The sequence below is a fragment of the Anser anser genome (genome assembly GCF_964211835.1).
Source record: "Anser anser genome assembly, chromosome: 3".
Lineage (NCBI taxonomy): Eukaryota > Metazoa > Chordata > Aves > Anseriformes > Anatidae > Anser > Anser anser.
Genome location: NC_139722.1, coordinates 6797984 through 6825642, shown reverse-complemented (window position 1 = coordinate 6825642; position 27659 = coordinate 6797984). Strand labels below are relative to the sequence as shown.

At 38.4% G+C, this 27659-nt stretch overlaps 1 long non-coding RNA gene across 1 annotated transcript; it reads right to left on the bottom strand.

Moving 5' to 3' along the window:
- Positions 1–7073: 7073 nt before the first annotated feature.
- On the bottom strand, positions 7074–27347 carry LOC310897137. Its single transcript, XR_014582093.1, has 3 exons — positions 26131–27347; positions 16846–17021; positions 7074–15852 (listed from the first exon to the last, which is right to left on the bottom strand). It is a non-coding gene; the product is annotated as an uncharacterized lncRNA (long non-coding RNA).
- Between the last annotated feature and the right edge of the window lie 312 nt (positions 27348–27659).

Sequence of the window (27659 nt, the reverse complement as noted above, 5' to 3'; positions counted from 1 at the left end):
TTAATATTAGAATTTTCCCTTTCTTTAATGGAAAGATATTCAGTATTAATGCACACTACAGGATGATTTTGTCAGGTACCTGTTCCCCCACATTTAGTTTTAGAGGAAATGTACAGGCTTTTTGTTTTGTTGTTGTCGTTTTTTATTTTATTTATTTATTTATTTATGTATTTTAAGAGCAAACGTGAAGATAAGACCTTGGGCAGCTCCAGGAACTGGCACCTCACAAGGTGTGCAGGGCATCTTAGAGACTGGGGAGAGGGGGTGAGGGAGTTGGCAGCCCTGAGCTGACATATGGACCCTCGCAGGCTATCAGCAGATAAACAATTTACAGCTGCCCTGAAGCTATGCTAAATGCAACCAAATGTTTAAGTTTCACAGAAAGGGCTGACTAGATAATTGCCTCTATAGGACATGACCCATTTCCTTCTCCACCACCCACTCATGTCAACACCTTCTTTCTCACCAAGTTATGTCTCAGCTTCTCCTCCTGCTTCCACAACCCTGGTAGTATTCAGCTTCTCTGTCCTCAGCAGTAGTGTTGGCACATTGTTTCCTCAGTTTTTCTCTGACCAGCTCTGGGAAGCCTGAGGGAACCTGTGCTCATGGTGCTCAGTGCTGTCCCTTTGCCCCTGCCTCTGCGCTGTCACTTCTCTTGCTTTTGATAATGAACGTGCACCAGCAGATCTCAGGCCCCTGAGTAAATTTACTGTGTTCAGCTTTGGGCCCCTCAGTACAAGTACAAGAAGGACATCGAGGCCCTGGAGCGTGTCCAGAGAAGGGCTATGAAGCTGATGAAGGGCCTGGAGCACAAGTCCTGTGAGGAGCGGCTGAGGGAACTGGGGGTGTTTGGTCTGGAGAAGAGAAGGCTCAGGGGAGACCTTATTGCTCTCTGCAACTGCCTGAAAGGAAGGTGTGGGGAGCTGGGGGTCGGCCTCTTCTCACAGGTAGCCAGTGATAGGACTAGAGGGAATGGCCTCAAGTTGTGCCAGGGGAGGTTTATGTTAGGAGGAATTTCTTCTCAGAAAGAGCAGTCAGGCATTGGGACGGGTTGCCCAGGGAGGTGGTGGAGTCACTGTCTCTGGGGGTGTTCAAGGAAATGTTGGACATGGTGCTTAGGGACATGGTTCAGTGGGTGACATTGGTGGTAGGGGGACAGTTGGGCCAGATGATCTCGGAGGTCTTTTCCAGCCTTTGTGATTCTATGATAAATGGTGAGCTTAGGACACATTAAAATGTGTATTTCGCATGCAAAAATCCCTTTCCCATCCAGTGCAAATGTTAACCTTTTTGTTTTCCGTTGAAGTCTCTGGCCATATCCTGAAGTCCTTGTTTTCAGTACCCTGCTGTATGGGAAACCTGCTGGACTAAGGCTCTGTCCTTACCCACTGAGCTGGTCTCCTGTGAAATGAGAAGGACAGGTTGGCACAGGATCAGATGGCACAACCTTGTCAATCACATTGGGGAGGGCACCTGACCCAGCATGTAGGCCTGTCCCTCTTGTCAGGCTATTTTCTGCAGACACACTTATCTTCCATTTCTAAATCAATCACCATTTCCCTAGGTGAGTTTTCTAGATAGTGGTCTCAAAATGCACTAAAAGGCCACTGCTAGAAAAGTGCTTCTGCTAGTGGATGCTGGCAAAATTCTCCTCAGTGAAAGAAAAGCAGCTAGTTTTCATTTCATGAGGTAAAAAGGTAATTCTGGTCTGGGTGCCACCAAATACTCCCACTGTGAAACCTGGGTAATACTGAGTGCAAGAAACACATGCTAATAGTGTAACACTGTGGCAGTTCAATTGCAAGAAGTCATGAAATTACTTCAATTGAAATATCATTTGTCATCAAAATTTTACAGTGCCTGTTGCAAATCACTGGTCAGACTTCAGAAATTTGTCATGTTTCTGCCTAAAAATTCAGGACTACAAGTACTGCAACTTATGAACACAATCAATCCACAAAATAAATGCTCAGCAGCAGCAATATATCTGTGCTGGCCCCACGTCAAATGTCCTCTTGTAAATCAACTGCACAGGAGCTCCCCTCTTCTGGAAATCAAGCTAATTATTGTATCAGAAAGATTCCTGCACTCACAGCCAAGAATCCCAGCTGATATAAGTCAGCCTGCATGATATAACTGCAAATGAGGCTCATCTGCTCACCTACAGAGGACTTTGTCTTCATGTTTCAGTGTCTGACTTAAGACGGTTGTATCATAGATGTTTAACCAACTCATTTAGTAGCATTGCTGTCTTTTTTTTTTCCCATTTTCTGTTTATATTTAACTGTTTTGATGTAAAATACACAATTTTATCCATTACTCTTCTTTCATTGGATTTATTTGGAGTTGAAACAAAAATGATTTTTTCTTCATTACATCTATTTACACAATCTTACTTGGGACTGCAAATTCACAAATAAATAAATAAATGCAGCAGAGGCTACTGTTGTAGCCTCAGAGGCTTTGGCTTTCCATGAGACCAGGAGAAGTCAATACTACTTCTGTTGGCCTCAGCTAGATGCTGCCATTTCTGCTTGTGTTAATACTGTGCCAGTTTCACTTTCATGAGGAAAGAGCAAATTTGACCTGAAGAGAATAAGTTACCTCACAAAATTAACTTTCTCTTTTTCTCCCTGTTTTCTAAGGAATGCCTAGTCCAGAAAATTCAGATTGCTATGACTAAGAAAAGGTAGGCCAGAAATTCTCCACTTATCTTCATTGCTAAGGACACAGAAAAGCTTGGCAACCAGCAAGCCCTTGGACTCTGCTGAGCTCGAAGAAACAAGGACAATGTATGTCTGGCTAGGAGAGAGATACCCCAAAGCCTATAACGTGGTGAGGGCTTCTGCAACTACTTTTGCTATTGAAATTAGTGAAAAGATTAATATAATTTTCACAAACAAATTTCACTTCTAGATCTCTGTCTGTGGAAGGTTTCTCTCTCTTCCAACCCAGATCTGGTCTGGGAAGTTTTAAGAATAAAACAAAACAGATAAACACAAAACTGTCCTTCTGCCTTTCAGTGGCAGATCTGACATGCTGTCTGCAGGGTTTCGTGTTTGTAGCTTGTCATTCTAAAGTAGCAATTACAGTTCTAGTAGATAAAATCACTTAACTGAGGATACTCAGGTATAATATAGTCCCACAGTAATTATTATTTTTAAATTTTCAAAATTGAACAGTAAATGCTGATCAATTTATTGGGAGAAATAAAAGGTAATATATGAATTTGAATATGAAAAAAATCAATACATAATTATGGAGCCAATAAAGTTAAACTGTTGCCAGCTACTGAGATTTTCAATTAATTCCTCCTTTTTTATGCAGGTTATATTTTTAGTTCTAGTTCTGCCAAAAAAAAAAAAAATGGTCATTGTCATCATCGTTATTACTGAAAATAACTCCCTTGTCCCCTCTTCGCTGGATCTGTGTGGATTTTGGTAGCATGTTGATTGACAGACCTTAGATCTTTCCTGAGTTGTTGGCTCTTTTCCACCCACCTCAACAGCAGGTCTGCATTGGTCAATGTAACCTCTCTGTGTTAGGCAAAATTAGGTTGCATGCATATATTTTGTCCTCAGATAGAGATATATTTGCAGCTGGTCCCCAGGAAAGATCTGTCTTCTCTATAGAAAGACTCTACACTGCTGCCATGAAGTGTATAAATATTGAATATCAAGAATTTTATTGATCCTTACCTTGAATTTGAATAGAGCCTTAAGGTGAAACCAGAGTATGGTGTTAAAGATCGGTAGTATCTTCATGGCAGTGCATGATGAGAAATGATGCTGTGGTTTGAAACGCACGAAATTTCTCATAGCATCTTGCAAATACATATATATATGTATATATATATGTGTGTGTTTAAGGTGTCATATCTTAAGGGCTTAGCAGAGTCTCTTACAGCAAATTAAATGTTTCAAAAACATTATCAGTGGTGCTTCTATAAGAAACTATCATCTGCAATGAACTGTCCTATATAACCCACTTGATTGTGGGTGTTTGCATGGGCATTAGAGAATGGAGAGAAAAAGAAAAAAATATATATATTTTACTCTGCCCATCTTATTCAGGACCACTTTTAGATTTTTAGCTGTAAATTATATTTTGCTTGGGAATTATGTGGTTTTGCTTACATCTGTTTCTCCATCTATCCTTTAAATTAATACCACTACTTAGAGCTCTGTTCTACGATGTATCACAGAGATACAGCTGTAGGTCATGCAGACATATCTGAGTTAGTTTTAGAGTAGGGGATGCAAACCAAACACTTCTGAGAAGAGGGGGAAGTGCCTGAGCTTGCACTGAAATCTCCGCTGCCCCAGTTATCAGCAGTACCTATATTAGTGCTATTAAGACTGAATTTATCTGTGGCTCCCACAGACATTACAGCATGCTGGCTTTGTCCAGTGCTTGGCAGGACAGGACAGGTCAATGCTCCTGCAATCTGTATGTGAAGGAGTTGTGGTGATCTTCCCTTGCTCAAGTCAATGAGACATGCCAGCTGAATTTGTTAGATGAATGATCGGTCCAGGCTAAGCAGCTTTTCAACTATGATGATGTAAGGATCAGAGGACCAGTGTGAGATGTTGTGTCAACAAGATGCCACCATACGGAGAGAAATGGTTTCTTGCTTTTATTAGTCAGGGGGAGAAATTTTACCAATCCTTTTTGTCTAGACTTCCTTGCCATACAATTGAACAACTTGAACAGGGTTGCATGACGTCCAGGTAGAAGTTTGTTGTTCAGATCATACTCAATATCTGAAAATATTTGGGGAATATCATCAGAATATGCTGGATTTAGGTTTGTTTTTCTGCAGCCAGATCAGGAAACAATTATGTTCACAGATGATGTGCCTGAAGGTAGCACAGAACAGCAGGACCAGGGATGGAAAAATACAAGACTTAATACCACACTAACATTTTTTATGTCCTTTGCACAATCAGAGCTGCCCTCCTAATCATTTCAGATGGGCCAGCTTAATTGGAACCTTCCTAACCATGAGTCAGCCTTGCACGTTTTCTGCATCTTTGCTAATTAAGAGAATTTTCAACTTTTATAGTCACTTCAGTATTCAGAGCAGTCTGCCGTGGGCTAATTATAATCATTGAGTGATGGCTTTAGAATTTCATGTTTGTGATGACATTTTATCACATTAAATTGGAATCCCATTACACTTCTTAAGCTATGAGTGATAGACAAGAAGGTCATCTCTATGCAGGGTATTATCCATCATGCAAGTTTAGGCTTCTACCATGTTTTCTGCAAGTAAGTGCATTCAGAACCACAATCTTTTCTGCTCTTGGGCTGAAGAGATCAGAAATCCAGCAGATTCCTGACAAAAGAACTCAAAAATACTGAGTTCAACATCCATGGTACAACCCATTTACTTTTATCCCACAGACGCTGTTGTTTTGTGTGATTTGGGAGAACGGGATACCAGGGTACTGAGGGGCTGGGAGGAATGAAACAAGGCCATATATTCTTCATGGCATTGCTCCTCCATTTCCAAATCCATGGCATTTTAAGAGCTTAATCACTGATGCTGTGTGGAACACTCAGTCCCCTTGGGCTGAAGGAGCAATTACAGGAGCTCAGTCTCACCACAATGCAGTCGTTGCTTCTTACAGCCAGTGTTGTGTAACAGCTTAGAGCATCATTCTCCCTGGCTCTGTAAAAACTCCTGCAGTGGCTCTCAGGGGCTTCCCAGCATTGATGCTTCTCTGAAGCAACCCCTAAGAGCTCTCAGAGCTGCAAACCAGGACAACTTGATGTTAAGGCCCTGAAAATTCATCTTTGCTTCTTGGCCAATAGCTTTGCTGTTTATCAATTTAGCTGGTTCCAAAAAGCTGGAAAGAGGCAAATCAAGGCATAAATTAGAAGAAACATCACAAAGTAATCATATAAACATACTTTACTTAGCCTTATTCTACACTGTGCAAGGAAATATATCTACTGAATTCAAAATCTGCACAAACCCATAGTCTTGTGGGGAGTATTTCTCCACTGAGCAGTGCTGCAATGACGAGAAGACAAGGCAGCTTTGTGAGCACAGATGCCGAGCTGTGTCAGCATGGCACTGTGCTGGAGCTAGTTACTCCTGCTCAGGAATCAGACCAAGTTACCACAGGAGTAACATCACACTGTATAAGGATTCCACGATTTTCAGAGCTGATTTAGTACCTTTACACAGATCCTCTACAACTAACACTGGTATCTCTAACCCTGCATAGTTTCACAAGAATAAACATTCTGACTTTTACTTATATCTTTCAAGCACAGGCTCACATCTCACTGGTGTCTGTGGGAGAGAAGCATGTGCTTATGGGCTTTGTTCATTTTGTTCACACAGGATTTGGGGAGTTTATTGAACTGTAAGTAGCTGGATATTTAATTCCTGCTAAGGCAGCAATAAAGACCAGTTGCAAATGGGATTTGCTTTGTTCTTGGTTGAGGAAAAACTACAAAGCTAAAAATGAAATTTAGCAAAGCATATCATAAACATGCTTCTGTTTCTTCTTGGCTTCTTGTTAAAAGAGTAAATGTTTCTGGGTACAGACGATAAAACTGAGGAAATAACTCAGAGAAAATCACATTTTTTTAAGAGCCTTCTTTTCAACTCATATGATGCTAGAGCCTGGTTTTCCTGATTTTTAGATAGTCTTGAAAATTTGCATTAAAGGGGTTTGCCTGCCCAGGAAATAATGTCAAAGCCAATGGTCGAGAAACTCCCACTGTAAATTTGAAGCTTGTCACTTTTGACTGACTATATACATTAGCCTGATATTTCTTCTATCTGCAGGTTGGGTAATTATTGCTCATATGTCTCTGCCACTATTCTGTTGTACTGTACATATGACAGGTTGTTCTAAATAGTTGACAAAAAATAACCCTCCAAGTGTGTGAGTGTGTGGACCAGCTCAAATTCTGCCTAGCTTGTTTAGTTTTTCTGTGCCACGAGATTTTGGGAAGCAAGTGCTTTCTTGTGTCAGCTCAAAGCCATGATATTTAAGGAAAAAATATTTATATGTGAAAGGTGGTGGTGTCAGCAGAGACCAGCAGAAGCAGATTTGAACAAATACCTGAAAAGTACTGTTAAGGATCTGCTTTCTTAGGACTACTCTATGTAACGTGCAATTGTGATGATACAGGACTGCTATTCTAGAAAACCTTTCCAGACTCCACCATTTCCAGAATAGAGATTCAAAATTATGCACCATTACATTTCGAAGATGCCTGCAAATGCACCACCATATGTCTGGAAGTTATCAGTCCTAATCATTTTCTAGAGTACATCTTAAAAGAGACTATCTCTGAAGGAGTTCACAGCCTGGGGAGTATTACTAAATCTATGAATTCATAAGGAAGGGGGAATCTCACTCCCTTTGTACGTATATAATGTCTGAGACCAGCCAACAAAACAATTAATAGCAACTGAGAGGAGTAGATCTATTTTTAGAGCTTTAATTTTCTTCTTCTTCTTCTTCCTGGCAATTATCCAAATATTGGAGGTTGCAGTCATTTCTGATGGCAGGAGAAATCGATAAAAAATTCAGATATTTCTTCAACGTCCTCCTCTCTCATCTACCGGGCAAGTGAAAGGCACTGGCTCCCTGAATGCATCATGAAGCAGGCAGGGGGAGCACCTTCTCTGGCTCACAGAAAGCCCCCTGCTTCTCCTTGGGTTCAAACCAGGAAATGTTTGCATAGGTGGTTTTCAGAACTGTTCTCCTAGTCTGGTTGTACTCTTAGTTAGTTTTATATTTGCATTCCCGGTGCCTTCTTCTGCCTTCTTATCTGTCTTTCCCTGCTACACAGAGCTTCAAATACACCAAAACAGTTAAACTATCCCTTCCCATATAGACTGCTCATTCTGGATTGTGATGGATGGATGGAGATACATAGGTTGTTTCGCTCCATGGTTCAGTAGGTGAGCTACATAGTCCATTTTACTGTCTCAGTCTTCTTTCTTCCTTTTCCCCTGAGGCATATCCTATGTGATCAGTTATGTAATGAGGCTGGGGGTAAGAAAGAGGAAATACCAAGAGCATCTCCTGAAGTACATGGCATGATGTGTAATGGTTAGGCTCAGCCGTACAACATTGTCCTTGGCTCTGAGGTCAACAGAAAGAAGCCCTTGGCCTCTGAGAGCTCTGAATGAAGCTGAATTCAAGGATTGATATTTACAGACAACTCAGATCAGAGTTACATCCGGGATGTACTATGCTACACCCACCAAGCAAAATAATTAGTCTTTCACTAAAATTATTTTCTCTTCCATCAGCAATGCTTTGGTTATCACTGTAAATTAGAATTTATAACTGTGATCATTAAAAACAGTTACAATGGCACACATTTCCCATCCACATTCAGCCACAGAGATGACAGACAACTTTTTAAATTAGAACATATCTATTCCTACGTATAATGCACTGTAACATCAAAACTCTTCCCCAAATCAATTTGTACAAGAATGGAATACAAATGAGGATAACTTCATTTTTTTCTTGCATCCTTATAATGGAAAAGCCTTAGTTTACAGAGAATGGTAACAGCTAACAGCATGGTAGGATATAATTTTGGGGTATTTCTGTATATTATTATTTTCTCATTTTTCAGACCTTTAATTCACATCCTGATGTTCAAACAGAAATCCTTCTTTCTTTAGGGCTTCACTGGAACATTTTACAACAAAAACCTCTGAGCAGCACAGTTTTTCCATGTCATCTTGGCTGCCCTGTTATAAATAGCTCATCTCCTCTGCATGGTGTTGTACTCGTGTTCTTAATTAATTAGGTTGCTATTTTTAATTCTTCTGAGGAATCCCGAGAGAAATAGTCCTCTTAAAACCACAGAAGCATGAGGGATCTCCTGCTCATAAAGTTTAACAAGCAGTCCTTTGACAGCTGGTTCCTGGAAATGTGATTCATGTGTTGACTTGCTAAAAATAGATGTAGCTGAACCAAAATGGAAGATCCAATGTAAGAGAAATCACACTAAAACACTGACAAAAATATAAGCAACCTCCATAAAGCACTAAGGGCACAAGGTGGCCAACAGCTACAGAAGTCAGGAAATGAGGCAGATTTTTGAAGAGATACCTAAAGATGGTGCCTGGCTCCCATTGAGGCTCACTGCTTAGAAGCTTTCAAAAATCTAGTAGAAATGTACTTTTATCTTTCTAAAGGCTTTGAAAAGCCTGGCTGTGCAGCACCTTTGAGTTCACCTCATTACTGGAGTTCCCCAGACCAAGGGAGCTTCAAAAGGCCAGTCTTTCAGAGCTTGTATTTTCACCACTTTTGTACCCCTGAAGATATATCTAATCAAGGACTTGAAAATCCTTAGATGTGTTAGAATATCCTGGTCATCCTTGTGTTATAGGGGCACTCAAAAATCATGGAATTGCCTGGAAATAAAACTGAAATAGACCAAGTTTCATTGCTTTTGAAGAGTGTGTTGCAGAAGGAAAGGGGATGCAAAGCCAGTTAAAAATGCATGAATCTTTTAAAAATTCACTCATTTTTAATAACGTAAGGTATAGTTTCCACTGTTGATGCATATAAAGGCAACCTGAAGAGTCTTTTTTTTTTCTTTTTACTTTTTTTTTTTTAATTTTGACAGAATTACTTTGATGTCTCAACCCTCTACCTTCACTTAGCAGGAGGGAAAGGTTCAATCCTGTTCCTTAGATCCAGGCAGAGGCTCACTGAAATAGGTCACCTGACGTACAGACCTCTCCAAGCTGACCCACTTCCATGATCAGCTACTCAAAGCCAGTAAGTCTGCACTTTGAAGTTAAATCCAGGCAAAAATTTAATCCTGATGATACCACTGTTTAAGTGCTCAGAATAAAAATATTTTGGAAAATGCTCAGGAAAAGCCTGTGGAAATTGAAAGTAGTTGGAGCATGGGCAAGGGGTATGTATAGCTGAGAAGGAATAAAGTTCTCTTATGAAGATTCCTCCTACTTCTACGCCAAAGAAGAGAAGTCCTGTAGGTTAAAAAGCTGGTGCCTTTTTAATATTCAGGTAGCACATTGCCCTCCTCCCCTTGGCTCTGCAGGTGCCCTGCACTGTCCTGACAAGTTTCAGGTCAGCAGAAATTGTTTCCAAGATCTCTCTGGTGGCTTAACAGCATTCAACATGCAGGTGCAATCTTCAGCTTTCACCTTAAAATTTCAGCGCTGCTTGTCAGAAACAAACCACAACCACAATTATAACCTAAGTGGAGACAATCTGGACCCTCATACAGTTTGTGCTTGTGACTTATGTTTGGAACTTTGGGAGCAACTGGATCTGAATGTTTGATGAGAGAAACCGAAAACCACATAAATAAGAGCAGAACAAAGAACATCAAGTCAGTGAGTACCTTTTAGTTGAGTAAGACAAGGCAACTGAGGAAATTTTTCAGGGCAACTTGAAATTTAACAGTTTAAGCAAAGCAAACAAAAACAAGAGCCTATTTTTTAATTATATTAAGTGGACAGTTAAGAGAAAACTTTCTCTAAAACACTACACTCAAAACTACCGTTAAGAATATATTTCTACAGGCATCTCTGGCATAATTAGCATCATAAACTAAAATCTTTGAAATATGAGGGGACCGTGCAATCCACAGGGATCTGCAAAACTTGATGACACAATGAATACATCCACCGGGTTGTTAGTGATGGCAGAGAGAAAACTTATAATTGTGCATTGCTCCTGTTCTTATCATATCCAGGTACCATTAATCTCTCCAAAATCAATAGGAAAAAAAGAATTCAAAATTTCTAGAGTGTGTGAAGAGCCAGATCTGAAGCTTTGGATACAAGCATACTAGAATTTTTTTTTGTGAACTTAGTAGCTGTGAAAACTGATGGATTGACAGTCCTAGAAATGTAATGCCTTGATGCAGCCAAAGAGATAAAGCATGAAATGCCAGATAACACAGTGAAGAATGTAGTGAGGAGATGAACGAAGATACAGTAGATAACAACAGAATAGGAGGGTTGATAGCAACCGAATAAGAGGACATTGTTAAACTGTTAATCTGCATGAGCTGCATCTTGGAGCTGTAAGGAGTTGTGCCAAGTGCGTACAGTGAATTATTTTGTCCTGTGAGAGATTATGCCGGTCTGAAAGCTTTTCATGTACTTCTCACTGTGTACATCTCTCTGTGTTTGTGCATTGCCTATGGTGTTGTATTTGCACAAATGCTTTGCATTGTGGTAAATAAAAATAGTCTGCCTAGCCCTGCAGTAAGGTTCTTCTAACTAGCAGCTTTGTTTTGGTAGCTGTTGAAAACTTTTTTTTTTTTTTCCCTGCGTAGAAGGATGTGCTTATTTATGTAGTGCCAGTGCAAATGTCTCTTGACCTGAGAGGACTGTGTAAGTATCTGTATGGGGATGTGCACAAAGTCAAGGCCATTTCTAGCTTTGTGTAAAGGGGTGCTGAGAGCTCAGTAAGTTTCTCATTTAATAAGTGAGGTGGGTATAGGTATGTTTTACATTGCTTTGCACTAGCAACTTAACCTATGATGTCTTCCCTGTGTAAAGTTTGAATAATCAAATACTAAATACAGTGATCACCAGTCACATCACACACTGGAAGACTCCTTGGTTGAGCTGTTGGGAATTTCTCAAGGCAGTGGTGGAGGCTCTTAAAAAGAAGTAGAACTGGTAGGATTTCCTGATCAAACTCAGCAATCTGTCTCCTCTACATTAGCTCAGCATGAAAACCCATTTGCTGATGATTTTCAATACCTTATGAGTTACTGTACAAAAGTTTGTTTCTCCACCGTGTATTTGTCAAGCTCTATAGCCAAATGGCATATCTCAAGTGGTGTCAGTGTGGTGTATTTATAAGTCCCCCTAAAAAAAAGGGTCACAGAGCATCAGATCCCAGGGGAATTGCATTGACATCGTGGGAGAAGTAGCCCAGCATCAAGCCAGTCAGGAGGCTCAAATTATAATGTCTAAAGGCAGTGTGCAATGACAAGGGAACAGTTTAATCTCCCAAGGACATGAACTGAAACAACTTAAGGTCAACAAATTGAAACAAAATATTTTGACGTTGAAATATTAAAATGCTCCATCCCTTTTGAAAAACAGCAAAAAGAAATATTTCTAAATCCAACTCTTCCAGAATTTAAGAATAAAATTAATAGTAATAATTACTGAATGGTAAATAACAACTGTAATAGTAAAATTCAACTTTTTAGTCTGATTTGTAAGAAAAGCAAACATAGATAAAACAGTATTTTCAAAAAACAAACAAACAAACAAACAGGAATTGGTTGGTGTTAAACTACAACCCATGTTACCATTAGTTGTGCAGCAGAGCCTGTAGGGCTCCCCTGCCTAGGTTCTTTTGAAACAAACAAAAAAAAAAGATTGGAGGAAGGCAGCTACAACCCCAGGTAGGGCAGATGGATAAAGACACACAGAGTAAGGTAGAAGAAATAATGAGACGGTTCTGGTAATAGCTGCCTTTGAAATCTGCCACAAATTTAACAGATTTACAATGGATTTATTTTGGCAAAACAAACAAGCAACCAAAACAAACAAACAAAAAACAACAACACAGATTCAACCCTTGTATCTCCCTCTTACTTTCATAATTGTTCTAGGTTTTTTCTTTTGACAAGTGGAATTAGACTATTCTCAACAGACAGAAAATGAAAAAAAAATTATTGCAGAGTTAAAGGAGCAAGATCCCATTTCTGCTCTGCCTGAAAGCCTGGGCAAGGAGCACCATGTGTTTTCCCATCTGTGCAGCAGTTCTGCTGATTGCTCTGGATCAAAATTTAAGGGAGGAAGGACACCAGGGATTTTATTTCAGAACACAGTGATGTACAACACTAGCAAGAAAAGTTTCAACGAAATTTTGCATCCCTATTCTTGATTTTCCACCTCGGGGATAAATAATAGATGAGCAGCCTCATGTTTTATTGCAAAGTGTAAATAAATGATTCATTTATTTTTTATGTATATCTATATATATTTAAACAGCTGTTTGCAGTCAAATGATAGGTTCTACTAGCTCATGACCCAGAGTTGAGTTCATCCTCCATGAGGATGAAAATTTACAGTATGAATCAGCAAAAGGCTCTGCTTTCTCTGCACATACATTGCAAAGTGTGACATTTCATGCATCACCCAATGTGAATATAATACTCAGAGCAAAGAAAACTCTTAAGTTTTCTGTTTCTGTGCTCCATCATTTTCCAATAATAGTTACCACTGAGCATTAAAATGTGCAATGTTTTAGTAAAATCGTCTAGATTATACTCTTATAAGGGTAGTGTGCTTAGTGCTTGCTGAACAGTAGGAATTTATGCATGTAAGTAAGAATTTATGCATGTTTGAATGCCTTGACCATCACTACAGTATACAAAAATCATACTGAATCCCACAAAAAGAGGAGTAGTTACATGATAGCTTTTTAAGACTTCAGTCCTTTCTGATGTAGGCTGCCCCTTTTACTCGTTTTGTCATAAATTGTAATTCACTTACCCTGAGGACTGCTCCACAGCCTTCCTCAGCTGTTGGAAATTGTTACCTTTGACTTCATCATGTTTCTATCACCTGCTACAGGTGAGGACGAGAATGAGCTGGTACTGCTTCCAAAGTTATGGTTATTACTTGACTGAAATATAAATTACCACAGTCTGTTATATGGACGTAGATAGATGGAACAGCAATACATCAAGGATATATGCAAACATAATCTCCAGGATAACATAACTTTCATCATTCTTATATTTGTTTATATGTTCTCTATACTTTCCTAGTATCCATTCAGTAGTTATTGATATTTTCAGGACAAACAGGAGATAATGCGTTCTGATCTATGTTATTTTGAATTTCCCTTTTCTTTTTGAATATCAAAATAGGAAAGGAGGATATGTTGCATTTATTACAGGTTGTTACATTCCCAACTCAAAACTCTTCAAGTTAATGTTTGAAGCTGAAACTTCAGTCTCATTAACATCATATATTCCAATATGAAAGACTTGTCTTTTCTTTTTCTTTTTCTTTTGGAGCTCTCTGTTCTTTTAGTTATGAATCAGCATTTTGAAACATACGGAAGAGCTTGAAATGCATCCATATATTTAGCCAAACCACCTGCACTTACAATGCTTACAATGTTGATTCTTCTGATAAGAAATTAGAAAGAAAAAAAAAATATATTCCAATTTCATTCTATTTTCATGATAGAATCCCATATCCAGCTCTATTTTCTTAGTTAAGACAAATTCGTCCTCCAGCAATTTGTGTTGTTAGGAACCCATATGCAACTTCAAGGTGGCAGTTTCCTGAGGGGAAAGAGTTAAAATCAGGCTTTTCTGTGTGTTTGAGCTAAACAACCCCACTGGCTTCTGCAGCTAAACTTTGCCTGACCTTGATCAGAATTGACAAGTAAGAGATAACAGCTCTTAAGACTTCCAACCCAAGAATATAAATTTAAATCAAGGCTCCATGAGAGCCTGGGATACTTCTGACCAAAATTAGGACATCTGCATGCAGACCTACCTTTCTAGACTCTACTCTTGGACAAGTGGGAGAAGTAGGCATTTTCTGGACACAATCTGCTGTATCATAATGAAGGTGGAAAAAAAAATGCAGGAAAAATGAACTGTGTCCTTAAAGCACCTATTCCTTTCTGTTGATGAGGAAGGGAGGTTGGGAGGTCTAGTTCTGCATATGATGCCAACATTGCAGAGGTGAGGTGAGGTGAGGTAAGTCCTCTGTGATTCTGAAGGGATTTTTGTGGAGTACATCTCCTCTGAGGACGACAGCCAACAGACAGAACAAGAGGTACAGCCAAATATCTGGAAAAACTAACTCTGGGGGAGTAACAGGAAAACTACAAACATCAGGGTGAGGCACAGGAGAGACCTGCCTGAAGCCTAGCAACAAGAATATTTTAATGAGCATCAGTGGGCTTTGGAACAAGCCTGCTGAGAGGGAAATCAGGGAATGAGTTGACAAATGCATCTCAGAAGAGGTACGGATGCATACAGAGGAATCAACAGTGAAGTGTCTTACAAGATGAGCAGCATTATTGCTGTACTCATTGTTGATCCTGACCTTGGGGTGAAAACAAGTAATTATTTTTAGTAGTGCTTCTATCAAAGTCCAGAATTAAAACTGTACATTTACTGGTAGCTTGGGGGGAGGGCAAAATCATAGAAAATTATCTAGACAATGTCTAAAAGTTGGTAATTTAACAGTGACCACGTTAGACACTTCAATATACTTATTCAGTGCAGTAATAAATTATGTGCAGTTTGCCGAGTAATCTACCCAGTCCTCTTTTCATTATTTCAGCTTCAAAATGCTTTAAATAAACTGTGACATTAAGTAAATGACTGTGTATTTATTTAACTGTTTCTCTTAGACACAAATCATACAAGCAAGAAAATACCGTGTATTAAATGCACTATGCAAAATAGATACAAAACCCCAGACTTTAGGCTCCATTCAATTAATTAAATATGAATGATGAACTGCTCATAATTTTAATGAGGAGCATAAGCTAATGTAGATACTGTACATTCATTTCTCATGTGAGATTTCATTTCATCTCTTGGACACTTTTTTCCAGGGAAGCAGCTGCTTTGTAAACACACAGTAAGCAAACTGGGCTTTTTTCAAGTACTCTCACGTGTAGGAGCATGGTTGAGTTAAGCAGTCATCATGTCATTTAATGCAGTTCTACAAAAATATCCAGGTTGTGGTGTTGCATCTTTAGTCAAAGTCTTTTCATGCCAGTCTCGTGTGGAAGGAAGCTGGAGAGCCCTGGTCCATAGGCATACCCACACTTCATAGACAGCACAAGCACACCAGCAAATGTTAGCAGCACCCTGGTGCAAAAAAATTATGTAAAAGTTCAAGCTTTAGTGCTTAATCAATTTTAATGCTAATTAATGCTTGGAATTTTCTTTAAAAAGAGATAGTACTAAAATAATTAAATTTGATTACGTGCTCCCCTGCAGATAGTTGTTTTGCTGAGTTCAGAACATTAAAATTCCATGTATGAGTTTAGATCTCAGCCAGCTGCATTTCAATTCTTGCCAGTTAGTCACAAAAAAAAAAATAATTAATAAATCATCTAATTATTAATATAATCCCTTCAAGTCATGAAAGGCTGCAATAGGAGTCTATGACTTTTAAATAAAAGTTGATGTCTATAGGCTTTTTTGTAATAGGTAAAGTAGTACAGGGGGGAAGATAATCTGATGAATGCTGTTATTTATTTGAACTTTTATATTAGGTTCACAGACAAAAATATTCTCTCTATAACCTACAAAGATTTATCGGCTTGTGATATTTTATAATAAAGAAAAGACTGGTTTTATAATTAAAAAAAATGTCAAATAAAGAAAATAAGTGTGCATGTATTTTCTCTCTTTGGGGGACCGTCATATGAAATAAAATGGTCGAGCTGCATTTGCAAAGTGCCGTGTCAATGCATTTCATTACTGTCTGTAGATTCATTCAAACCTCCGGGGTCTGAAAGCAATAGTCAATGCATTTGTACAAAACACAGAACTGTGTGATCTCTCTGAATGCTTAACCTGGCATTAATTTCAATTTTAGCCTACCCATTTTTAGATGTATGTGCCAAGGTTCTGAAAGCAGCATAGGGGGTTTTATATGGTTGTTGTTTTGATATGTGATGGATTATCCTATGCTTATTTCTTTACAATTTTAACTCTACATGAGCTGAAATAAATCCAAGCTCTTCATTTACAGTGGTGAGGGGAAATTCCTTATCAACCCCTGCCCAAATATATATATATATGACACATTGCCTTAAAACATATGGGTGGGAACAAAACAGTGTGAATGCCCACCAGTTGCTAGATGGGAATAAGGTGTCTGGTACAATAAGATCATCTTGTATTTAAGTATCCAAGATGCAAGATCCTCTTGGATTTTATGGTGAAGAGGTCTTCTGAATAATTTGTAATGTCAGGACTTTAGAGTCTTGATGCTGTTGGTCCAGATGAGCAGAAGTTCTTTGTTAGATCTACATGAAACAGGAAAAGATGTGAATGATATTGTTCCCCAGGGCAGTGGTCATGGCACTGAGCCTGCCAGAATTCAAGAAGTGTTTGGACAACTCTCTTAGACATAGGGTCTGATTGTTGGGTGGTCCTTTGTGGAGCCAGGAGTTGAACCCGATGATCCTTGTGAATTCTTTCCAACTCAGAATATTATATGATTCTACTATTTTTTAATTTATCTTTTATTTCAAATGAAGATGCATTCACTCAACCAAAACCCTGCAACATCCTTCTTTTGGGGTTTGAGAGAGAATCCTGATGTGCTACTACCCATCAGCATTTCTCTCCTGACATCATGACGTCTTTTGGGAGAACTGTGCAGAACTCTCCAGAAATCTGCAAAACTATCACAATTGTCCCTCCTTTAGAAACCATTCCTGATATGGTGCCCATGAAGAAGTTTTTGCATTAGCTTGAGTGCTGCTGTGCAGAAACACGTTTAGAAGCAAAGGGCACAAACTGAAACACATCGGGAAATGATTTTATTCCTGTGCAGGTGACAGAGCACTGGCACAGGTTGCCCAGAGAGGTTGTGGAATCTCCCTCCTTGGAGACCTTCATAAGCTGCCCAGACATGGTCCTGGGCACCCTGCTCTGGGTGTCCCTGCTGGAGCAGGGGCTGGACCAGAGGGACCCAGAGGTCCCTTCCACCTCAGCCATGCTGTGATGCTGTGATTCATGCTGAACAACTATGTACCACTGTCTAGTACCTACTTGTCCTCATCCACCTGCTCCCAGTCTGCTTATATTCATCTCATCCCTTGCCTTTCTGTTCAGATCATAAGCACTTTGAGCATTTTTTTTTTCTTTCTATTTTTTCTGGACTTGTACAGCATTTTGGGTTTGTGGGTTAATGTCATTTCATATGTCATGTTGTATCGATCACAAGGGAGTTACATATCAAAGTTGACCCTTTGTGTACATAGGCTAAAGTAAAACTTTGTAAATCCATCTGATTTCTTTTCAAGTCTATGTCAGCGTGAGCAAGGTCTTTCTTTATAATTTTTTTTTTTTGTCAGCAATATGGTCTTCACTTTCTGCATTACCATTGGATCACTAAAATGCTCATCCAATATTATAATCATTTTAAAATGTGAAGCCCTTAAAAAAAAAAAAGAATATTTAAAGTACCTTAGATATTTTTAGTATGATGAGAAATAGTTTTGAACTCACCACTGTGATTTATGATGTCAATAATCTATAACTCAGTACTGCAGCATCTGCAATTATGATACAATAAGTGCCATAGGCAAACCACTACTCATGGGTATAAAACAACATTACATCTCAAGGACATTTATTCTTTTAAAAATAGAAAGTCTTTTACAAATTTGGAAAGCATATGGAGGGGAAAAAAAATACATTGGATTCTTTCTGAGGGTCTGAATGCCCTCTGCCATTCACCCACTGGCGAAGAAACTCAAGACTCAGGCTAAACACATTGAGGCAGGGGATAGAACTGTCCATCCAAGGAATGAGACAGCTTGTTCTGGGTTCATGTGTCCTGCTGAGAAACAGGTGGCATAAAATAAATAAAGAATAGAAGAATAAAGAACAGAATATAGAATAGAATAGAATAGAATAGAATAGAATACTGATTAATACAGCAAAACCAGTAGACAGAACTGCAGTTAATTATTTCCAGAATAAAATGTTTTCTGGATTCTTAATATTTAAAGAGAAATTAAATGTCTGAAAGACAAGAATCAAAACCCTTTAAAAAGGACTTTTTTGTTCTTATTTCTTAGAATTTCTCTTACTATGCTCGTTAGCCTTAAAATTACTCAGTGTCTCGTTGAAGGTCATTGTGGTTCACATAGTACTGCTGAGAGCACGATTCCACTGACCATAAATTACAGTGGAAAAAAAACACCATCCCAGAGTGTAAAATTTGCCACTACTTAATTTCATTGGTGATCTCGTTAGCCTTGTGCTTTAAATTTCTCTTTTGCTACCCCTACACCATTCATTATTATGCATACTCCCATTATGTCTCCTCTTTCAAGTAGATTTAATGCTCTAGCATTAGCAACTCAGCCAATTTTGGGGAGAATCATCGTAATTTAAAAAAAAAAAAAAATCCTATTCCTTTCTTCCCTTTTACCGGTACAGAAAATTTTCACACCTCTCCTGTGACTGCTGATATAGAAAAGTAATTTTCAAAAAGCACCTCTACATTTAAATGGCTTTGATATACTTGCATTTTTGTCTTTCAGAGAAAGGTTAATCACATTTCCTACTTTTTTTGTTTTATTTTTCCCTTCTTTCTGGTCTGTGGTTTTCTTCATTTTTGAAACTTTCAGGATCACCATCATACATAAGCCCACTCTCTGTAGATGCAGATAGCCCCTTAATCTCACTTTTAAAAGTCTGTTATCTCTCGTCTCTGTAAAAGCTGAACATAACTGAGCAGTGATCATGACGTATTTTCTGGGCCACGGTTTGTAAGAGCTATGATTTTTGAAAATCAGTTTTCTGACTTGCTCTCCAAATTAGTATTGGCAAGGTAATTACACAAGCACTAAAATGTAAGATAAGGTTTGAAATACGGCATTATTTAAAACATTTTTACATTATTTAAGCTTCAATATTTCCCACTTTGCATGTTTCATGATCTTGCCTTCACTTTCACTTCTAACAGACCATACAATGTTTTGGAAAAAGGCCAGCAATTTTCTCTGAAAATTTTGCTTGGAGTTTGGGAATAAAGTTGAGAATAGTGACTGCAACTTGAAGACTTCTATCTGTGGGGAACAGAAGAAGTTCTCAAAAGGTGGAACAATTTGTCTTCTGACTCTCTGTCTAGTGACTGCAGCCAGCAGAGCAAAGGGAACTGTTCTGGAGTCAACAGAAGTGCAGTTCAAATGCCTAAACATATGTAATAGCTCCATCTGAGACACGCAAATACATCTTTTAATTACATTTTACTGGTCTGCTGTAAATCCTGCATCATTTCTGACATGCTCACAGCTCAATTGAATACACCAGGAAGTCTTTGGTGGCACAAGACAGCTGTGATTAGGCAACTGAGTCATGTGTGATGCAAAATGAACCTCTGATGTTTGTCCATACACATAGACACTATACCAGGAGTCTGGAGGTGAGTCCCCCTTGCAAAGTTGGGTGAGATTAATCCCTTAATGTGGTCACAACGTTAAGTGAATTGGTTCCCACCTAGTCTATTTAACTTGGAAAAAAGTATCCAAACCAGCCTGGGTTTTAATCACTTGCAGATTTTTAAGTCAGTCATGTTGCTTTAGGGTAAGTGAGGAAGGATTTTGTTATGGTCACAACCCTGCTTCATCTTTATTTATTTGGGAAGGACACAGGGCCAACGGACTAACTACATGAGCGCAGTTAAATCTCAGACTCCCCTGCCAGCTGAGACACTTACTGAAATACACTCTCTTCAACAATGGGATATTTTCCTCATTCAGTATTCTTTTCTGTGTTCTTAGTGTCAGTGTTAATAAATGCAGGGAAAAATAGTTACAAATCACTTGGTTTTGGTATTCCAGATCACAGTCTCTTCACTAATAAGGTTTGCAAATGAAAAATTCCTTCAATGAGATTGCTCAGCACAGCTTTCCAGTGATGACTAAACTCTCTTTGATCTCCAAATGACCCTAAAATCTGGGTTTTCCTTCCACATATTCCGTATAAATATAAACTTCTAATTAAGATAGGCACTCTCCTGGTGTATATAATAGAATTGTCCTGAGTTAGTAAGAAATGGCTTTCTCCTATCTTAAAAATTCAGATTCTTCTCTAGTGGGTCTTTAAATCTTTGCTTCAGGAATTGATCATCCTGTTTTGACATCAATGGCTAATACTGAGGTTATTGAGTGCAGCAATTTTACAGCCAGCTCCTCTGTTTCCCTTCATGTTTTACAATTAGCCATAGTTTTAGCAGAAATATCAGCTGAGAAGAAACCCTCTTGTCATTTTAGATTCATCAGCTGCAGAGCTACCAAGAAAGGTCAAAAACAAAAGCAAACATATGTCTTCATATTTACATTTAAAACAGGCAGCCCAAACAGCAGAGAGCTCTTTGCATTTGTTAAGCACAAACAAAATATCCTCTATACTGAAGTGTGAAGGTGACTGATAATCCAGCCAGCAATATTTTATGTTAAGTGTTTGCAAAAAGAAGAATTCAGGACAGATGATTCTACTTGTCCCTTGGGAATATACTTACACATGACTCCACCTTAAAAATGGTTCCACATCAAGAAAAAGAAGAAACCTAACTTTGTACCTTCGTTTCTTTGTTTCTATCGCTTATCTGTGTGACTCACTTTCCTTTTCTTCCACCTTTTCTTTGTCTAAAGACAAACTTTCTTTGTCCTTTCTTGATATTTTTGTTCACTAACACATTTTCCTTGTGGAAAAATATGCAGAACTGCACAGATGATAAGCCAAAGCAATTAGATTATTATTTACCTATTGTTTTTCATATAAACTACCCCAAATTAAATTTCACAAGTTTTCTGTTCACCTTAAAATACTGTGCATATCCTTTATAATCTGGGATCAAACTTGCTGACATTTTATACTGAACCAAAGTGATTGAAAATCATTTCCAATTTTTCCCTCTGTAGTAGCAAAGCTCATTGCCTGAAAAGTGAAAAGACTAGTGACAATAGACACAATGAGCTCCTACTGAAATTTTTATGACATACAAGGGAAAAAGTTTCACAATAAAGGTAGTCAAATGTTGACACAGGTTGCTCAGAGAAGTCATGGGATTGTCATCCTTGGAGTTGCTCAAATTCAACCGGATATGGCCTTCTGAAACAAAAGTGACCTTGAAGGTAGCCCTGTTTGAGAAGGATTTTGGATTAACTGACCTCCAGCGGTCATCTTGCTCTTCCAATCTAGATCATCCTTTATTTATTTATTTATTTATCAATATAATTTTATATTTTGGTAATATTGATCTGTCCATATTGTGCCAGCTGAATTCAGCAGCAGAGAATGAACCCTGGCACTATTTAATTCTAGTACAGATGGAGCTTTTCTGCTCCAAAAATTGGGCGTTTATGCCAGAAGTCTGTCATTTTCTTTCCTTGTTCTGTTTGATTATTCACAATGTCATATATATGTGTGTGTATGTAAAAACATATAAAATTTGTATATGTCTACATCAACAAGTCTTTGTGCAGAACATGAAGTTATTTTTACATTTTTAGGCAAGGCTTTTTCTATTTTTTCCCCCAAGAAAATTTGAAAAATTTTAAATAGCTATTAAAAAGAAAGAAAGAAAAAAAAAAACTCTCACAAGGGTTGGTTTGCATTTTAGAAAAACAAAAAGAAGGAAAAGAAAATAATGTCACACTATAGCACTATAGCTTTCTTGAATATTTGATATATGTGACCAGCTCTTCATCTAGAAAAAAATAATCTAAATTCCACCATGTTTCTGAGGTTCTAGTTTTAGTTGCAACAAGGTCAGATAATTTGTAACAGCAAATTGTGATGTATCCAACAAGTAATATTTAAATGATAATAAATATTCAATTTGCTTCCAAGCTATAACAAATCATTTTTATGCTCCTTTCTGATGTCACATGAAAAGTGCTTTTCAGGACTAGAGTGTTCTGAGATCTGTTGGAGACGATCCCTTGGTGTACAGACCACATAGTCAGGAAAACAGAGATCCGAAGACTATACCAAAGAAGCCATCTTCACCACACAATCAACTGAGAAGAAAGATCTAACAAAGCATCGGTGTAGCATCAGAGCTACAAGCTATATGCTTCTATTTCCTCCTTATCAACTAAATCAGCTTTGGAGGTGGCCATGTTCAAGTTCTTCTGTGTTCCTCTTTGCTTTTATTAAGATCAGTGCTAAACTCTCACCAGCTATATTAGGATGAGAGGAAGAGAGTTCAATCCACCAGATATACGTACAGCTGCTTTGGCGCTTGAAGCATCAGCAAGCTCTTTCACATAAGAAGAGACACACATCCAAGCGACCATTTTCTTTTTCTTCATAATTAAGACCTTAATCACTGAAGTACTTAATACATAGAATAACCTTTGTTCTGTGTCTTTACCCCAGAAGAACAATGACTGTGATTCATAAGGTTCATTATGTGCTACATTTGGCACATTGTCAACTGTGCTACCTTTTAAAGAGCCAGGATTAAGAGTAATGGAATGGAAAATTTCCATTTATCCCGTTGTGGGGTCAATCTGGGTGTATCTCATGTATTAACTTGCAACAAAAGGGCAGAGTGTGTGTCTCCAAATCACATGCCCTTTGGGAATTTTTTAAGGGAATGCTACAAACACAAAGGAAAATGAAACAAAGTAAAGTATATTCAGTGACTTGAAAGACAGTTTGTTTCTCTTATTTTCTTTCTTTTTTCTCTTTAGCTGGCCTTTCCAGGCTCTTACTAAAAGCACAATTTAGTCAGAGGTTGTCTTTCTTTTTAATGCTAAATATGTGGGTTGAAAAGTACATATTGTCTGGAATTCATGGCTACAGATGAAACCCATTCACCTTCCTCTGACAATGCAGTCAGTGTCTGGCATTAGGAATTGGTCTGATTTCAGAAGGTTTTACAAATTGTCTATGCAAATCCCACCAAAACTGAAGTTTTCTGTTTGAATCCTAAATTACCATCCCATCCAAGAACTGACATATTCCATATATTACCTACTTTCATCTCATTCCAGACAAACCCCTTTCTCCCACATTCTGTGTCTATCCTACCATGCAAGGCAGTCAAACAGCTGCCAGCTACACCACCACGTAGTTATACTGATAGTATACTCTCCTGAGTCTTGATTGTTATTAGGTAAAATGTTCGTGTTCAAACTGCCTGCTAGAAGTCTTCTTGACTACTGTTGGATATAAGTTCAAGGAAGCAACAAATAATTCCTACCCTTCATGTTTAACACACACAGATTTCACAGAATCACAGAATGGCTCAGGTGGGAAGGGAGCTCTGGAGGTCATCTGGTCCAAACCCCCTGCTCAAGCAAGGCCACCTACAGCGGGTTGCCCAGGACCATGTCTGGGCAGCTTTTGAAGATCGCCAAAGAAGGAGAACAAGCCTCCTACAAGGTAATTGGAAGAAACTGTCACAGGTCCCAGTTTAGCTTGGGCACTGTGATAAGGACTTGCTTTCCAAGATCTGGTAGCTTCAGACAGGAAATCCCGTGAGGTGTGCACACCTGCATTTAGTACCTATGCCATATACACTCTGGTTACAACCTTTAAAAGGGGTTTAAAAACTGTCACCATTGGCTTTTGTCACCAAATAGACCTCAGCATGATGATGCTACAAAATGAAAACTCAAGGTCTTTTCTCCTAAGCAAAAAGGACAGAGACAGATGAATTCCATCCAGGGAAAGTTTTGGCATCTCTGCTTGACCTTATGGCTCATCTACAGGATGGCTCCTGAGAATGTTACCTCAGAGGAATATATAAGCCCCCAAGTTTTCCGTTTTGCAATTCAGCTTAGATCTTTTCTGGAAATGGGAATTACTACACATAAATATTTACAGCAACGTGACACCTTAGACAAAACCTCACATTTGCAATTGCTGCATCAGTAAAACTGGAGCTGAAAGCTATATGAACACTCTAGTTGTTGGATACTCACACCAACAAGTTAATTTCAAGAACTTGTCATTTACGGAAAAGAAGTGGTGATAAGTAATGATGATTTATTAAACTCAGTGGCAGCAAACAATTGAAAAAAAAAAAAAAACAAAAAAAACATTTTGAACAGTCTCCATCCATCAACACTGCTATTTGAAGAACCAGGTATTACACAGCATGGAAAATGGGATCTGAGTGCTTGTTCTTGGTTATTTTCCTTTTAGATTGCTACATTGCTCCAGGCAGAAGTGAGGTTACCCTGTAGAAATCATCAGGCTTACTTCTTGAAAAATGTTATTTCCTTGTCTTCTCTCAAGCTGTGTACATTCTCAGCCTCCCCATTTCTCTAAAATAATGTGTGTGACTGTAGGAACATCTTTACCTAATTCTTTCTACATTCTAGGTTATATTCAATTCATCTGGGCTAATATGCATGCATTTGGATTTTCCAGCTAATTACTTTACTCTATTTGTATCATTAGTCTTATTGTTGCTCTTTTTAAGAGGCTTTTCCTGTGTAATTTCCAGATTTTTTGTTTTCCTGAAACACTGAGTTATAGAAGGATGAAGACTTCTTGTATTCCTACTCATAATGCCTAATTTCTGAAACTATTCTGTTTTCTCATTACTACTCCTAGCAAAAAAAAAGCATTTAAAAGCTGTATTGCTCTTCTTGATGCCCTGTAGCAAAAATAACTTTTCCTAAAATAAAAATTCCCACATTCAGGGCATTTGCAAACTACTCCTATAATTTTAAATACTGAATGCAAAAGACAGAGGACTTGATTCCATGAGGAATCTTGTTCCCCTAGATGCAATACCATGTCAACATGCTTTCAGTGTCCTGTCACCTTCTCAGACCACATCAGACTCTGCAACACAGCCATAGTCTCAGAGCCATCATAGCTGATACTGCCTGCAGAAAACACTGGCTTATTCTTGCCAAAGTACTGTGCAAGGACAAGACTCGATGAACAAAAGGGACTGTCTGGTTTGTCCTTCTAATGTTCTGACACCATTAATTGATCAGAATAAAAAAAAAAAGGCCAAGTGTCTTAGAAAGACTGCTCCTGAAATAAGGAAATGTTTTCTAAGAAAACTCAAGTGCCAAATTCATCTGCCTTTGTGTAAATTACAGTCCCTTGCCCTCCAAATAGACAGTCAACTATCTTCATTTGCTCTTCAACATCATATTTGCAGACGCTCATCAGTTTAAGGTGAGGGGCACAGTCAGGCCATCTGCCTCTGGGCTCTTGCATATCACCCTGTTGTGTGTCACCCAGTTACTCCTATATGACAACCAGTAATCTACATATTTATCTAAACTGTATTTTTCATAAAAGCACTCAGGTCTGAACTAAAGATGTCAAAGAATGACGAATCCATCCATTCCCTCCACAATTTATTCCAGCTCTTAGTCGAGGTCAATGCTTACAACATTTTATCCTATATTTTACCTCTAAGGATGTATTTGTATACTCCAAGCCGATTCTCCTCAGAAACATCTGTTGGACACAGTAATTGGCCTTCTTGTTACAACGACTTTGCTCTGGGATGGAGGAAGAGTGCTCATGCTCAGCTGTTGCTGAAAAAGCTCTTCATTACCCCCCTATATTAAAGTTAGCAGCCACCTGCTATTACTTACACCACTCATGTGTCTTGATGTCTCTCTACACCACAGTGAAGAGGCAGCTCAACCTTGCCCATGAAGGTTGGCCATCTCCAGATTATATGGCCACAGTCTGCTCCATGAAGACTGGATGAAGAGTGATGAGTTCATAGTCCCCAGAGGCATTAGAAACTCTTCCTCAGGCTTTGTGGGCATTGCAGCAAGCTCCAAGAGCAGAAACTGTTCAGAGGAACCTTTCAAATATCTACTAGGAACTGATTTGGATTTTACCCCAGATTTCTAGTGATAGTAGGGTAAGCATCCTAAAGGGGCTAATGTTAATAATTACATGATTGTTAAATGTGGATATCTCAATTCAGCTTTTGATGCCACCTTGAAAACCAATCGGTTTGAATGAACGCAGTCCTCACTGTGGTATGCCTCTAAATTTACTGATGCTTGCTTTCTTCTGGCATACACCTGGTGCCTATTAACAGCATAGGATGAAATAAATCCTTTCGTGATAGGTAAAGAAATCTTTCTCCAGAAAGTATCTTTTCTTTCTTAAGCTTGGGATACTGTATTTTTCTCTTCTGGCATCACTGCTTTGCCAAGTATGCCAGTCTTATTAATACAAATATTGGAGGTGTCACACTCTCCTACCTTTTGCTGAACTTGACCTTGGAAAAGGACTAGATTTGTTTGGTATGTGGGAACAGAAAAACACTCCGTCCTCCCCCTGCATCTCCCCTATGTCCTATGTCAGCCAGCTGACATCTTTTAACAAGCAAAAGAGATTTACATGAAGGTAAGCAAATATAATAAACTGATTTATTTGAAGATAAATTGCAATTTTTTTTGAAGCTTTCAAGAACAGTTGTTCATAAGACAGTCACAGTCAATTTTTATTTCTGTCTGAAGTATTATTATTTCCATTGTTATATCTTTCAACATTTAACAAGTGGAAAAAAAAAAAGTGCTGCTTAGGCATATAAACAGACTTGCAATACTTTGCAAAATAAAAATACTTGCAAAATATATAAGCTATTACACACACACACACACACACAGAGGAAAAAAAAAAAAAAACAGATTGGCAGCAACATTTCCAAAATGAGACTACTATAATGTAATAAAAACATTATCCTGGCTTGTGTCTACACAGAGAATAAGAAAAGTAATGAAACATGACAAGTTAGGACTAAGAGAATTTTACCAGGGAAAGGAAAAATGGAGGTGCGACTAGAGAAGAACAAAGGAAAACTTTATGAAAAGGCCAGAGATGTGCTCAGAGATGACTGTGATGCACTAGAGCATTAATGCTAGCTAATTTCTTTGTAAAATTCCATATGGCTAAAGTCCTGTGTATATTTTGTG